The sequence below is a fragment of the Zea mays genome, chromosome 6 (assembly GCF_902167145.1).
Source record: "Zea mays cultivar B73 chromosome 6, Zm-B73-REFERENCE-NAM-5.0, whole genome shotgun sequence".
NCBI lineage: Eukaryota > Viridiplantae > Streptophyta > Magnoliopsida > Poales > Poaceae > Zea > Zea mays.
This window is the reverse complement of record NC_050101.1, coordinates 20,373,027-20,389,157: the sequence shown is the minus strand read 5'-3', so window position 1 is coordinate 20,389,157 and position 16,131 is coordinate 20,373,027. Positions and strand designations below refer to the sequence as shown.

General features: G+C 48.7%; 1 pseudogene across 1 annotated transcript; it reads right to left on the bottom strand.

Moving 5' to 3' along the window:
* Nucleotides 1-301: 301 nt before the first annotated feature.
* On the bottom strand, nucleotides 302-14,760 carry LOC100278569 (LOC103652705-like pseudogene; annotated as a pseudogene). Its single transcript, NR_160403.1, has 8 exons — nucleotides 12,864-14,760; nucleotides 1,518-2,309; nucleotides 1,312-1,420; nucleotides 1,013-1,228; nucleotides 826-929; nucleotides 598-645; nucleotides 433-505; nucleotides 302-341 (listed from the first exon to the last, which is right to left on the bottom strand). The product of NR_160403.1 is annotated as a protein-like pseudogene (transcript).
* Nucleotides 14,761-16,131: the final 1,371 nt, after the last annotated feature.

Sequence of the window (16,131 nt, the reverse complement as noted above, 5' to 3'; positions counted from 1 at the left end):
AAGATAAAGAGCATGAAGGATGTTACGATGAGTTCGGAGAGATCTATGCCGTCGTCTCCCAGTCAACTTTGTTGGTGGAGGATCTCGTCGCCATATGGTGTATTGTATTTAGTTATTTTGTAAAAAAACTCCGATTATTTAATAAAGATATGACATTGATTTCTGTACCATGAGCCATCATATGTGTGAGACTTGATCCTAGCACACATTTGAGATGCGCCCGAGTTTGCCCTTAAATCCGAGTGTGACAAGCCACCTCTCAGATGATTGGAGTTTTGGCCGCTGCCTCCAGAGGGTGGACCGAAGATTGCATTTACAAATGTAGTTCCAGCATCGGCCGTCTAAATGCAGAAAAATATGGAATTAGTGAAAAATTAGTCATTGAGATGAAAATATGAGTAAGAATTGTCAGGAATATAACGAGAACTTAACAGAACTGGTCTCCAGGTGCTAGTATCTATGCAGGTGGAGTATGGTAAATCTGGGGCCCTTGTGCCGCCGATCCCTAAGTATATTGTACAACCCAATATTATGAGTAGATCAACTTCATGTGGCCAAGTAAGCAAATTTAGGTTGAAGTGATCGGGTTTAACTTACATTTACTATGTTTTGCTAGTTGAAGCAGGTTTTGCTAGAATCCATTGACTAGGAGGCCACAGCTTAGTTAGAATTAATAAAATTGGTTGAGTTGAGTTACAATTGACCAACTTTCATCACAATGCACTCTGTTTCACTAGCTTCACTAGAATTTCCCTAGTTTCACTAGATTTTGCTAGAATCGAAGGAGGCCATATGATATAAAGCTAATTAGAATGTATGTCTTACTTGACTTGCAGAAGGTATTGGGTACCCGATCCCCATATTGGTGGCAGTGGTGGAGGTTGAAATTGTGGAAGGACTACGTTTATCCCCTGCTGTTGGAAAGTTGCCTACAATTACAATGTCTCAAATGTCCTGAGTATTCCTAAATAATTAGATGACAAATGTAGACAATTGAGCAAACGAGACTTACTTGAAGCACGGTCTGCTGCTGCGCCAAGAATGAGGCAAAGTACTCATGTTGTGCCTTTGGAATGCATCACGTTGCCTTATCTCCTCTTGCACCCTTGCAACCTCCAACTCATGCTCTGATTGGCGATGAGTTCTAGCCCCTGATCGTTCGGAGGAAGACCCCGACCTCTGAGATCTAACCTCTCTGGAGTCAATCACTCCATTAAACATGGAGTACCTTCAAAACGAACAAACAACAATGTTTGAGATCCGAAATTTAGTACTTCCATCTATAAACTTTGGGACACTTTGAAAACTTACCGCCCATGACTCTTTCTGCCTCCAGTAGCATACACCACCATGGGATCGATTGGTGCTTTTCTCCGGTCGTAGTCCTTTTCATGGCGCCTCACCATTTCTTGACCATATTCTGCCTACACATAAAACACCGTGAAACTTATGCTGCACAATTTCATTTGAACCCAAATTGATGCACACACTAACATAACTATCTACGAACAGCTCACCAGCCGATCTGTGCAAGCCTGACTGCACAACTCCTCAGGTTTGGAAGGGTCTGGTCCCTTATGGTCAGCTATGTACACTTCAATGTCACTTGGCATAACACCGGTCTTAGCTGCCTATAGGTATGAGTTAGTAGCAAACATATACAGCCTTGCTTATAAGCTGTGTATTTTGAATTTGGACAGTCAACAAGAGTAGCTGTATATTTTGGCGTTTGCTGTAGTGTTAGATCTTTTAACTCTGTTTTTAGGCTTTTAGGACCGTTGGCATCAGAGGGCCGCTGTTGCGTGATCTGGTCCAGCATATCACAAAATATTTCACCGGCACTGAATGTAGTTCCCACATGGATGAACATGATAGGATTGAAACCTCACCCTTCTCATACTCACAAACATATTGTGCCAGAGTAGTCTTCCCAGAACCTGTAATTCCATATATGCCAATCACAGAATAAGGTTTACTGGAGTCGGAGCTTGGTGCATCGGTAGCCGGTCCATTATGAAGCACCTTATATCTTCATGGACCTTGTCTCGACCGAAAACTTTAACTTTCTTTTCAATGCTTCTGTATACGTAGTCAATTTCCTTCTGTTTGGTGCTCCTTACATTGCCGCTGTTCTTGGTGCTGCTGCTTTCCTTGTCATCAATTTCATTCTTTGTGCTGCTGCTACTATGTTTCGACAGAGGTGATTTATTTGTCTCACTGACAATATATTCTATGTTCTTTATCCTTTTCCTCAAGCTGATTATCTCATTAGTAGGAAGGTCCCAATCTGTTGCAGTACCACCATCATTCTGCATGAAGCAAGCTCAAATGATTATTACCCAGCCGGAGGTAATAGCTCAAAGCAATCTAAACCATTGATTTCTTGAATTTATGAATTAATAAAATAAAAATGTAACAAAAGCGAGCACACTTTCTTCTCTATTGGTCCACCCTAAGAAAACTAAAGAAGATCTCCAATGTCCAAATCCCTTAGTCTCAGGAGAAAACAAAATTAACGACAATTTATGTTAATCAAATTATTTCCCTTATTTTCGGGATTTACATGCATAACAAAATTCAGTAATTACGTGCATGTGCATAAAAATGACAGTTTATAATCAAATTATGTCATACAAAGTTGGAAAATAAAAACATTTATCACGTCTAATAGATCATGCCTGCATCAGTTAGATCTAGGAAAAAATAGATCTAAAACTTTGCTTATTTATCCTATTTCACCATTACCTCCTACAAAGTAATAGATGATCCCGACCATCCGATTAATTAAATAAACAACTCACAATGATTTGGGAGTACCACAGCAAAGCCCCTTCTTCATTTTGAAATATATCGACGTGAAAATGTGTGCAATCAAACTTCTTAGACAAGGCGTGTAATTAGTGCATAACAAATTATGAAAAAGGAAAATGTAAAATAGCAAAAATTAACCCAATACTGCCATATGATAAATAGCCTAAAGCAATCTCTATTGATCATTAGAAAAACTCACATACATCACTACAGAAAATAATAAAGTAACACAAAAATTACATCTAAATTGAAATTTAAATTACCTACATCTGCCATTATGGATAAAATCTTAAGGTACTTCTATATATGATTTTAATGTACTCACTTCCATCATTGTTATAGGAAAGACTAACACAAGGCACAAAAAGAACCCACGTAATTTAAATCTAAATTTTCCAACCTGCTATTATTGAAAACAAAAATCTAAATTATCTACATTTGTACCCAGTGCCGTAGGCTTCCCGCACTGTGCGGGGTCTGGGGAAGGGTATCTTTAAGCGCCAAGCCTTACCCGCATAATATGCAGAGGCTGGGGTTCGAACCCGGGACCTTCCGGTTACAGACGGTAGGCTCTACCGCTGCACCAGGCCCGCCCTTCCAAATTATCTACATTTGTCATTATAAAAAATATCTATATTATGATTTCTAAATTATTAATCAAAAAATAAATTCAAGATATACATGTTTGCCGGTGCACTATCCAAACCATATACACATAGATGCAAGATGCAATATTGAGCATATAGATTTCCATACCAAATACATAGTTGAAACTAAGGGTATAACTATATTTTCAATCAGATAAGAAAATCATGTGATGCAAAATATAGTTCAACTGGAGCTAAAATATATGGCAACAATACAAAAAGCGAGTATCTAAGCTGGTCAGGTGGAAGGGGTCATCCCTCATCTTATTCAAGATGGCTTGTCCATTCTCCAGTATGCGGATGATACAGTGCTTTTTATGAGCCATAATGTTGAGAAGGCGGTGAACATGAAGTTGGTCCTTGCTACCTTCGAGGATGTCATGTACGGTCGCACGTACGCCAGGCGCAGGAGAGCCCGCGACGTGCGACGGGCCGCCGATCGGGCCACCAAGCGCGCGGCCAGGGCGCTGGGCGCATAAGGGCAGCCAAGTCTATCTAGCTGCTTAGTAGTTGGATAAGTCCTAGAATAAAGGGCAGGCCCTATTATCTAGCTGATTAGTTGCTTAGTAGTTAGATAAGTCCTAGAATCATGGAGGTAGCCGGCCATATATATGCATGGACGGAGGACAATCTGAATTAAGAAAGAAGTTATCCCTAATCTCTCTCTCTCTCTCTCAAGCCGACGGCCGAGGGGCATAACCTCGCCGGCGTGACGGACGGCGGCTACGAGTTACGTAGCCGCGGTCTGGCCAGTCAGGGGATCGACGTCCTTGACAACCTGGTATCGCGAGTCCGGCGATCTTCGACGCCTCGCGCCCGCTCCGCCAGCCCCTCTACCGCCGCCGCACCACCTCCCGCCTCACCACCAGTCCCATCCCCCTCCATCGCGTCCGACGCTGCCCAGCCAACCATGGGGGAGCAGGCCATTGCCGACCTCACCAAGATGATCATGGCCCTGTCCGCGGATATGGCAACCATGAAAGCCGACATGGCGGCCGTGAAGGACAAGTCGAGCTCTTCGTCGGCAGGTACCGGGAACACCGACGGCAACCATCACAATGACCGGCCGCCGCGGTTCCAGAAGATGGACTTCCCACGCTTCGACGGCAGGTCCGATCCGCTGATCTTCATCAACAGGTGCGAGTCATACTTCCACCAACAACGCATCATGCCGGAAGAGAAGGTCTGGATGGCCTCATTCAATCTCGAAGACGTGGCCCAGCTATGGTACATCCAGCTCCAGGAGGATGAAGGCACTCCGCGCTGGGGACGGTTCAAGGAACTTCTCCATTTACGGTTTGGCCCTCCTCTCCGATCGGCTCCCCTCTTCGAGCTCTCGGAATGCTGGCATACCGGGACGGTGGAGGAGTACTCCAATCGGTTCCAAGCCCTCCTTCCCCGCGCCGGTCGACTTGACGAGATCCAGCGAGTCCAGCTCTACACGGGGGGGGCCTCCTTCCGCCCCTGAGTCATGCGGTGCGCATCCACAACCCCGAGACGCTCGCCGCCGCGATGAGCCTGGCTCGCCAGGTGGAGCTCATGGAGACCGACAGGCAGGGTCAGGCCCCGGCTCGCCCGGCCGCGCGAGGGCTGATACTGACGCCGCCGCCTCGACCACCTCTCCCCGCGCCGCAGCAGCAGCTAGCGCTGCCCGCGCCACCGGCAGGTGCCGACCAAGGACGCCGCGAGGGAAACCAGCGGCGTCTCTCCACGGCGGAGCAGGCGGAACGACGTCGCCTTGGCCTATGCTTTAACTGTGATGAGAAGTACTCTCGTGGTCACAACAGGTTCTGCAAGCGGATATTCTTCGTTGACGGTGTGGAGATCGACGACACCGACGACGCCGGGGATGCAGGGGACAAGGAGGCGCCCTGCTTCTCGCTGCAGGCGGTGGCCGGCGTGCCCATGGCAGACACCATGCAGCTCGCGGTGGTGCTGGGGGCCGCCCCACTCGTCGCACTCCTCGACTCCGGCAGCACCCACAATTTCATCTCCGAAGAGGCGGCGCGGCGGACCGGATTGCCTCTCCGTCAGCGACCCCGTCTCACGGCCATGGTCGCCAATGGCGAGCGGATCACCTGTGCCGGCGTCATCTGCGACGCGCCCCTACGCATCGCCGGCGCCCCGTTCCCGGCGGACCTCTTCGTCATGCCCCTGGCCGGGTACGACATCGTCCTCGGCACCAAGTGGCTAGGTGCGCTGGGACGCATCGTCTGGGACCTGGCCAACCGGCGCATGTCGTTCCAGCGCGAGGGCCGCACCGTCTCCTGGGCTGGAGTACGCACCGCGGCTGGCCCGGTCTTGGGCGCCCTGGCAGCAGGTGAGCCGCTCCTGGAGGCCCTCTTGGACGCGTTTGCAGGGGTCTTCGCCACACCGGTCGGCCTGCCCCCCAAGCGCGCCCACGACCATCGCATCCTGCTCAAGCCCGACGCGCAGCCGGTGGCCGTCCGCCCATACCGGTACCCGGCTGCCCACAAGGACGAATTGGAGCGTCAATGTGCCGCCATGATTGAACAAGGGATCGTCCGCCGCAGCGACTCGCCGTTTTCATCACCGGTCCTCGTCAAGAAGCCCGACGGCTCGTGGCGCTTCTGCGTCGACTACCGGGCCCTGAACGCGATGACGGTCAAGGACGCCTTCCCGATCCCGGTGGTAGATGAGTTGCTGGACGAGCTCAACGGCGCCAAATTCTTCTCCAAGCTGGATCTGCGGTCGGGGTACCACCAGGTCCGCATGCGGGACGAAGACGTCCACAAAACGGCGTTCCGCACGCATGACGGCCTGTACGAGTTCTTGGTCATGGCGTTCGGACTCTGCAACGCGCCGGCTACGTTCCAAGCCTTGATGAATGACGTGCTCCGGCCATTCCTCCGCCGCTTCGTCTTGGTATTTTTTGACGATATCTTGATTCACAGCAAGACATGGGCGGATCATCTACGCCATCTTCGTGCTGTGCTCGACGAGCTCCGCCGCCACCAGCTCTTCGTCAAGCGCACCAAATGCTCCTTTGGTGCCACCTCCGTCGCCTACCTCGGCCACATCATCTCCTATGAGGGTGTCGCCATGGATCCGGCCAAGGTGCAGGCCATTCATGACTGGCCGCCCCCTCGCTCCGCCCGTGCTGTGCGTGGCTTCCTCGGGCTCGCGGGGTACTACCGCAAGTTCGTGCATAACTATGGCACGGTGGCCGCGCCCTTGACGGCGCTCCTCAAAAAGGAGGGCTTCTCGTGGGACGACGCAGCTGCCACGGCGTTCTCCGCACTCAAGACGGCGGTCACATCGGCCCCCATACTCGCCATGCCCGACTTCGCCAAGCTGTTCGTCGTCGAGTGCGATGCATCGACGTTCGGCTTTGGGGCCGTCCTCGTCCAGGAGGGACACCCGGTGGCCTACTTCAGCCGGCCAGTTGCACCACGACACCGTGCCCTGGCCGCCTACGAGCGCGAGCTCATTGGCCTCGTTCAGGCGGTCCGGCACTGGAGACCTTACCTGTGGGGGCGCCGCTTCCTCGTCAAGACGGACCACTACAGTCTGAAATACCTGCTCGACCAGCGCCTCGCCACGATCCCGCAGCACCACTGGGTCGGCAAGCTCCTGGGATTCGACTTCACGGTGGAGAACCGCTCGGGCGCCACGAACACCATTGCCGACGCTCTCTCCCGTCGCGACAACGAGGAGGGCGAGCTACTGGCCATCTCAGCACCCCGATTCGACTTCATCGAGCGCCTTCGCCACGCCCAGGCAACAGATCCAGCACTGGTCGCCATCCACAACGAGATCTGTGCCGGCACCCGCACCGCACCGTGGGCCATCACCGACGGCATGGTTGCCCTGGAGGGCCGCCTCTTCATCCCAGCCGCGTCGCCACTCCTCCCGGAGATCCTGGCTGCGGTCCACGACGACGGCCATGAAGGCGTCCACCGCACGCTGCATCGTCTACGGCGTGACTTTTATTGCCCCAACATGCGTCGTTTGGTGCAGGACTTTGTGAAGGCGTGCGCCACATGTCAGAAGTACAAGTCGGACCACTTGAGACCGGCTGGGCTGCTCCAGCCGCTGCCTGTCCCGTCCAGCGTCTGGGCCGACATTGGCATCGACTTCATTGAGGCGCTGCCACGAGTGCAGGGAAAGACGGTCATCCTCTCCGTCGTCGACCGCTTCAGCAAGTACTGCCACTTCATTCCGTTGGCACATCCCTACACCGCCCAAACCGTCGCACAAGCTTTCTTCGCCGACATCGTCCGCCTGCATGGCGTTCCGCAGTCCATCGTCTCGGACCGCGACCCGGTGTTCACGTCCGTGTTCTGGACCGAGCTCATGCGACTCACCGGCACCAAGCTCTTCATGTCGTCGGCATTTCACCCACAAACGGATGGACAGACGGAGGCCGCCAACCGTGTTATCGTCATGTACCTCCGCTGCTTCACCGGCGACCGTCCACGACAGTGGCTCCGCTGGCTGCCGTGGGCCGAGTACACCTACAACACCGCCTACCAATCATCGCTCCACGAGACGCCATTCCGCGTGGTCTACGGCCGCGACCCGCTGACCATCCGCTCTTATGAGCCCGGCGAGACGCGCGTGGATGCGGTCGCCCAGGAGATGGAGGACCGCACGGCCTTCCTCGACGACGTCCGCTACCGCCTCGAGCAGGCACAGGCGGTCCAAAAGCGTGTCTACGACCAGCATCATCGCCCGGTGGCTTACCAAGTCGGTGACTGGGCCCTCCTGCGACTCCGACAGCGCCCAGCGGCATCCCTGCCACGTACCACCACCGGCAAGCTCAAGCCGCGTTTCGTCGGGCCATACCGCGTCGAGGAAGTCATCAACGCCGTGGCGGTCCGACTGCAGCTTCCCCAGGGCGCCTGCCTCCATGATGTGTTCCACGTCGGGGTGCTCAAGAAGTTCGTCGGCACTCCCCTAGCCACGCCACCGGCCCTGCCACCAACCCACAACGGCGCAGTGGTGCCGGCACCTGACAAGATCACCGCTGCCCGGGTGGCGCGTGGAGTGCGACAAGTGCTGGTCCAGTGGAAAGATGAGCCGGCGGCGTCCGCGAGCTGGGAAGACTTCGACGACTTCCGTGCTCGCTTTCCCACCTTTCAGCTCGAGGACGAGCTGGTCTTCGACGGCGGGAGAGATGTCATGTACGGTCGCACGTACGCCAGGCGCAGGAGAGCCCGCGACGTGCGACGGGCCGCCGATCGGGCCGCCAAGCGCGCGGCCAGGACGCTGGGCGCATAAGGGCAGCCAAGTCTATCTAGCTGCTTAGTAGTTGGATAAGTCCTAGAATAAAGGGCAGACCCTATTATCTAGCTGATTAGTTGCTTAGTAGTTAGATAAGGGTCTGTTTGGTTGGGCTGTGGCTGTGAAAAAAGTTGTTGTGGGCTGTGAGCTGTGGAAAAAGCTGCTGTAGGCTGTGAGCCGTTAAAAAGCTAAAAACCGTTTGGTAGAAACCACTAAAAATCGTTAAAAGTTCTTCGATATATGTTTTTATAGTTTCATCCGAAAAGCCACTAAAAGCAGGTACAGGGGTGCTTTCAGATTTGCACTGTGAGAAAGTCAGCTTTTAGAAAAAGCTGCTTTCTGGATCCAGCCCTTTGGTTGGCTTTTGGCTTTTAGGGGGCAAAAGCCAAAAGCCAAAAGTCAAACCAAACACACCCTAAGTCCTAGAATCATGGAGGTAGCCGGCCATATATATGCATGGACGGAGGACAATCTGAATTAAGAAAGAAGTTATCCCTAATCTCTCTCTCTCTCTCAAGCCGACGGCCGAGGGGCATAACCTCGCCGGCGTGACGGACGGCGGCTACGAGTTACGTAGCCGCGGTCCGGCCAGTCAGGGGATCGACGTCCTTGACAGAGGAACTATCGGGGCTCAAAATAAACTTTCACAAAAGCGAAACTTTTTGTTTTGGCAAAGCAAAGGAACATGAGGTGTACTACTCACAGTTGTTTGGTTGTGATATTTGGGCAATACCCCTTTTGATATATGGGTTTACCCATGAACACTAGAAAACTAAGCAACAAAGGCTGGCAAATACTTGAAAATAGAATAGAAAAAAGACTCAGCGGGTGGAAAGGGAAAATGCTCTCGATAGGGGGCCGTCTAGTGTTAATAGACTCGGTGCTTTCTAGTTTACCGATGTTTATGATGTCTTTTTTTGAGCTACCAAAAGGGGTGCTAGAAAAAATAGATTGTTTTAGGTCGAGATTTTTTTGGCAGAATGATCAACATAGACGAAAATATAGATTAGCTAAATGGGAACTTTTGTGCCAGCCAACAATTCAAGGGGGCTTAGGTATACAAAATTTGGATATAGAAAATAAATGTCTGCTGAGTAAATGGCTTTTTAAATTGTTAAATGAAGACGGTATGTGGCAGGAACTTCTGAGGAACAAATACATCAAAGATAAGACGTTAGGGAGTTGCGTCAAAAAGCCAATGGATTCACATATCTGGAAAAGTTTGATGAATGTTACAGACATTTTCATGGATTTTGGGAATTTCAAGGTGACAGATGGTACGCAAACTCGGTTTTGGATAGATACCTGGTTGGGTAAACAGCCTCTTAAGGATAAATATCCAGCATTGTTCAATATTGTGAGAAGGAAACAAGATTTAGTGGCAAAAATATTTAGTTCTATACCGCTGAATATTTCTTTTCGAAGGAATTTAGTGGGTCGAAATCTAAGGGATTGGCATAGAATCATTGCTTCTTTATAAGATGTGAACCTATAAGGTGAAAGAGATGTTTTTGTATGGAACTTACAGTCATCAGGAACTTTTTCTGTCAAATCTATGTATGCTGCTTTAATTAACAATGGTGTTAGGGTGTCTCATGAAATTTGGCAAGTTAAAATTCCTATAAAAATAAAAATATTTTTGTGGTACTTAAAAAAAGGTGTGATTTTAACCAACGATAACTTTGCTCGCCGAAATTGGACTGGTGATACAAGTTGTAGCTTTTGTCACTCACCAGAGACTATTCAACATTTTTTCAGTTGTTCTTATGCCAAATTTCTGTGGCGTGCTGTATACCTATTGTTTGGAATATCACCCCCTCAAAGTACAGAGGAGTTGTTTAATAGCTGGTCTAAGATGGGTGGTAATAAACAAAATTTGTTGTTGTTAACTGCAGCATCCGCTTTGCTTTCGGCAGTCTGGCTAACTAGAAATGAGGTAGTTTTTGACAGATGCAGACCAAAATCTTTTTTGCAGATTCTTTTCAGGGAACCCACTGGCTCCGGCAATGGGCGAAACTGCAGCGGCATGACGACCAACGGAACCAGCTCATGCTTGCTACGCGCCACCAAGAGACGGCGGCGTTACAATTCTTTGGTTCCAATGGGTGGCTGTCAAATAGGTCTATTGGTCTGGTTTAGTCAAGAAACTTACCTTTTTTCCTTAGTCTGCATGGATGTAAGTTCCAACTTTTATAGTGCTGTGTAGGCCTACGGACAGAACTTTGTAATAATTGGCCTGATTCTACCCTTTGGTAGATGAAGCCGGGTATGAATTATCCTTTATCTTAAAAAAAAGTATTGTGTTAAAAATGAACTGATGAGAGAGAGTTTAAAATAAATATTCTTTTAGGAGAGATAGGAGAATAGAAGACAAAAGGAATATAGATAAATCCCCTATGAAAGGGGTGACTCGACCGTACTCCATGATCTTATACATTTATTGCAAGGGGTTGGGAGTTGAAAATTTGATTTCGTCGACCACTCCCACAATACAGCTTGTCTAATCTAAGACAATAATAAAAAAACAATTTATAGTTATTCACATAGTTATTAAGGCGGTAAGGCGAATTAAGGCGACCGACCCCCTTTTTACCTTTTAAGCGTTAAAGCGTAAGGCGAGGCGACGCCTTATTAATATATAAAAATAGAAAATAAAAATAGGAAATACACAAATATAGTCTCAAATAGATAGAAATATGCAATAAAATATATATATTTGCACATAAAGTAAGGTTCTAAACACTAATAGGTCTCTAAAACATGATACATCCCAATACAGAACTCAAAAATTCCAATATTCTTTGAATTATAATATGTCAAAAGATGTTAGAAAGAAAAAAGAAATGGAAAAGGAAAGAAAAAAAAGAATAGTATGGCCTTCTATTTCATGGCCCATCTAGAAGCCCATTAATTCAGCATCCACCACACCACCGAGACTCTTTACCAGTTTACCCTAACCTTCTCACATCTCCAGCGTACCAGCGAAGGCAGATAGCTGCCGCCGCCTTCATCTTGCTCGCACCAGACGCTCCATCTCCACTCTCTCCCCCACTCGCGTTCGGGCCCCCATCTTCCGCTCCCTCCACTCGCGCTCGGCACGCAGGCTCGACACCGGCATCAGCAGCTCGCCGGCTCCCCATCCCGCCAGCAGCAGCTTCTCCCTCTCCCTCTCTCTCCCCCTCCCCTCCCCGCAGCTCTCCTCCCTGCGCGCCGCCGCCGCGACCTACTCGCTGCGCGCCGTGCCGCCGCCACGCCCTGCGCGCTGCCGCCTGACCGCCTCTTCTCCCCCCCGCGGCCGCGCCTTACTCTTGCAGGCAAGGCGAGAGGACGCCTTACGCCTCCGCGCTCGCCTTACCGCTTAGGCGTCGCTTTAGCGACGCTAAAGCGACGCCTTAATAACCATGGTTATTCAATCACTTCTCTAAGAGAATCGCTTCCCATAAAAAATCAGGAAAAAATAGCTCTTTGAATACACCACAAATTTTATTCATGAATTTTAACACTTGTATCACAAAAATTTCTTAACCATGCAAGAGCATAAGTAGATAAACTAATGTAATCTATATATTCCTTTTATAAGTTTCTAATAATAAGACCATTTTCAAGAGTTTCCAAAACCCACTCTAATCTTGATTTCTTTTGGCAAGATTGAAAAAACCACTCTCCAACGACTATTTATCTCAACTCCTAATCTTACTGCACTTCGGAAAATCGATCGAAAGGCGCGGAAATATAAGCGTTCTTATCAGTCTTCAACTATGGAGGTGGAAAGATACGGGGAAGCTTAAAGAGTAAGGACAGGGTTCCCAATGCAAAGTTTAATGAGAGAAAGAAAGTATAAAAGTGAGTGGAGGGATCTAAAAATGGTCATGGATTTCTAATGCAAAATTGCTTTCTCTTTTTAGGAGCGAGATTTTGAACCCAACAAACATGCTTCCAACTTTTGTTTAGGCACTTGGGAGTTGAGAAACTCATTGATTTACTAATTTAACTAATGTAGATGCTCTAATAAAGTCTCCTGCAATATTATTAGATAAAATATGGTGATTCCTTGTCACTTGTGGACGAGAATAATTTATTCATTACATATATATCAGTAACTAGTGGTATAGCTATAGCAGTGGGAAATTACGGTCATGTCGACCAGACAGTGCGTACCTTTGATGCCAATCGGTTCATATGACCAGTCCCGAAGATGACGCGCAGCCAAATAAAAAGAACGGAGTGCTGTAAACCCATAGACCAATCAGTCGCAGATCATCTGCACCAGGGAATTCGAGGGTGCATCAGGCGTCGGTGCCTCCTCAGCTGATCCGTGTTGATTGCCAGTGGTGGAGCCAGCAGCATTCGGGAGGGCATTAGGCGACGGTGGATTCGAGGGTGCATCATCAGGCGTCGATGGTCCTTGTTCAATGTCATCCCTGAATTCTGCAGTGGATCTTGCGGCGGGTGAATCAGGCATTGCCGCATTGGTGGTTGCCCAGCTGCTCCCTGATGGATATACAGTGGCAGGCTTTGGGTGCACTGCAAGAACTTAGCTTGAAAGTCCCAGAACATGTGATTCAGGTTCTGGGCGCACTGCTGTAGCTTAGCTACAAGGTCCCAAAACTTCAGATCCAGATCCTGAGCGCACTTCTGCAGCTTCTCTCCAAGGTCCCTGAGCTTCTGATACTGGTTCTGGGCGCGCGCACTGCAACAGCTTTTGCCCGAACGAGCTACGCTTCCAGTAGGTGATCCAATCGCCAATAGCTTGCAGCGCCCAGATGCAAATAGTAGTGCTGATCAACTTTTTGTCACCACCGATGACTTTCTTCTCGATTCAGCGATATTCAATAACATCCAGGACGTCTTCCAAATCGCACAGAGCAGACTTGAGATCCTTGTCCAGCTCGACGAGGATCTTCAGTATCCCTTATCCTCATCTTTGGCTCCTCTCAGAATTCTTTGCTCCGTTACATCTCCTAGTATCATGTCACACCCCGTGGCCACCCGTGGTGAGGACCGGGACGTGAGGATCTCGACAAGAGGACAATCTCACCTAGACCGTCCTTCACGAGGAAGAAGACGACTATTTTTTTGTATTTTCTTTCTTGCCTTCCCCCATACAGACTCTTGGAACTTATACCCAGCATCTGGTCTTCCACCTGGGTCCCATGGGTGGGTGGCCCGCTTGTCAGCTAAAGCCCTGGACATGTTGCTATTCATGGATGTTACATTTCCACCCTCACAAAATGTTGCTTGTCCCCAAGCAACCGCATGACCTTGAATTGTATCTCGATGACTAAAGATCCCAGAAATTCCTGGATCCCACTGTCTGACTATGTATGTCTTGAGTTGCAACAAACATTTGCTTGGGCTGCCACCATTGAGTCTCCAAGACAGAATCGGTTCACATATTAGATCAGTGTCACACCATGGTCTCCCGAGCTTTTGGTCAGGAAGCAACAATAGTTCATCGACTTGGTCAAGAATGTTGTATAGCTCTTCAGCAGCAAATCTCTGGGCCTTAGAACAGAAGTCATCACCACCCTATATAGTTTTCTGCGACCAAGCTGCAGGAATAGAGAACAAGCACTGATATGCTGCAATACATCATTGACACCCAGGACTGTAGCATGCATTTCCATTTTAAAACACGACTTTAACCTGTGTTGCCATATATCCTTTCCACCCCCACAAATGGTTGCTTGTCCCCAAACAACCGCATGACCATGAATTGTATCTTGGTGACTAAAGATCCCAGAAATTCCATGACTGTTGGGCCAAGTAGTACCTCATGATAAAGAAGAAACTAGCTTTCAGCATAACATAAACAGATTGTATGAACAAACTAGAATCAGCACCACCCTATCAGTTCTGCAGCAGGGCACCTACAGTTTGATTTGTAAAATTCTACTGGACCTAGATCCCACTGTATCAATGTTATCATGTAAAGCTCAAGCTGCTCACTCTCTCCTGGATGAAAATCACCAACCTGGAAAAGCATGTTATCTATTTCCTCACTAGCAAGTGTGGACACATTGGCATGTGAGATCTCAGGTAGCCAACAAGTATCTCTCCAACTAGCAGGTTCCAATTCTCCGATACAAATGCATGTGTTCTTGTATATCTGATAAGTATCAGTAAAGGATACAAACTTGGAAGCTTTATAATTGAACTGCAAGTTAGTAGCAACAAGTATAGATTGTCTGTTGAGCTTGCAGCTTCCTGGACTGAAACCATTGATTCTCCATGACTGTATTGCTAATTCTATGGAGGTAAAGACATTGTGGTGCCAAGGGTGTAATTCTGCAAAAAGAACCTGCAGACCCATTGCTCCTTGGCATCCCCCATAAATGATCAAGGTGACGTTGCCAAAATTCAACTCCTGGCCAGCAGCCAATACATCGAAAATGTCATTTACAGGCACTGTGCCTTGTTCATTCAGATCCTCCCCATTGCATGATTGCAGCAGCACAAAAGGATTCCTGAACCATTTAAGGATAACTGAATCCCATTGTTTCTCAAACATCCTATATATCTCAAGCTGTTGCTGCTCATGGGCCATAGTACCTTTGCACCAAATTCCTGGATCCCATTGGCTTATAGAAATGTATGGTTTTTTGTACTGCGTCTTCAGCAGATAAGCATCGATGACTAGCGCATATTTGGAAGGTTGATCACTGATCTGCATGCTTGAATCAATGCTGAAAGCGAGGTTGCCAACATCGGTGAGAACATCTTCCAGGACCATCTCAGCAATAAGCGTGCACATTTCATAAGCAAAGTGCTTCCTGTCCCATGCCACTTGCTGCAATAACGAGCCATGTGTCTCAGGTACAGATGGCAAGTCCTCATTCATGCCAAGGCTGGACGGGCTGGCCAGCATCTCATCCACCTGATCCATACCAAGGCCCAAGAGAAAAGGAGTGTCTCTGTCCTGGTTGAGCTCATCATCTTTACAACATGCCAGTAACTGTAATAAGCCACCATGAGTATCGAGGTCAGATAACATGTCCTCGTCCCACACAACATCACTTCGCCTAGAATCCGCACCAATCACCAACATAGAGAAATGGTCATTGACATGAATGAGCAAGTTGTTGATGTCTGGTTCAATATTGACTTTCCTCTCATCATAGTAATCTCCACTTTGAGCCAATTTCTCCTTGCCCTGCATCTGGTTATCCATTGCTTCAGCATGGTGCTGCAATAGGCCATGTGAGTCAAAGCCATGATGTGTCTCCTCATCCCAGATGACATCCGTGCAATGCATTTCATCGAATAGTGCCCCTTCATCATCCCAGACCACCTCTGTAAATGACATATCATCGAACATGTTGTGTGCCAGGTTACTGGCTTGCCTTAGCATCAACAAATTAACACCGCGCTCACCCAAAATCTGCTCAACTAGTGATTGTAGAGGATGAAAGCAGCCAATCACGAT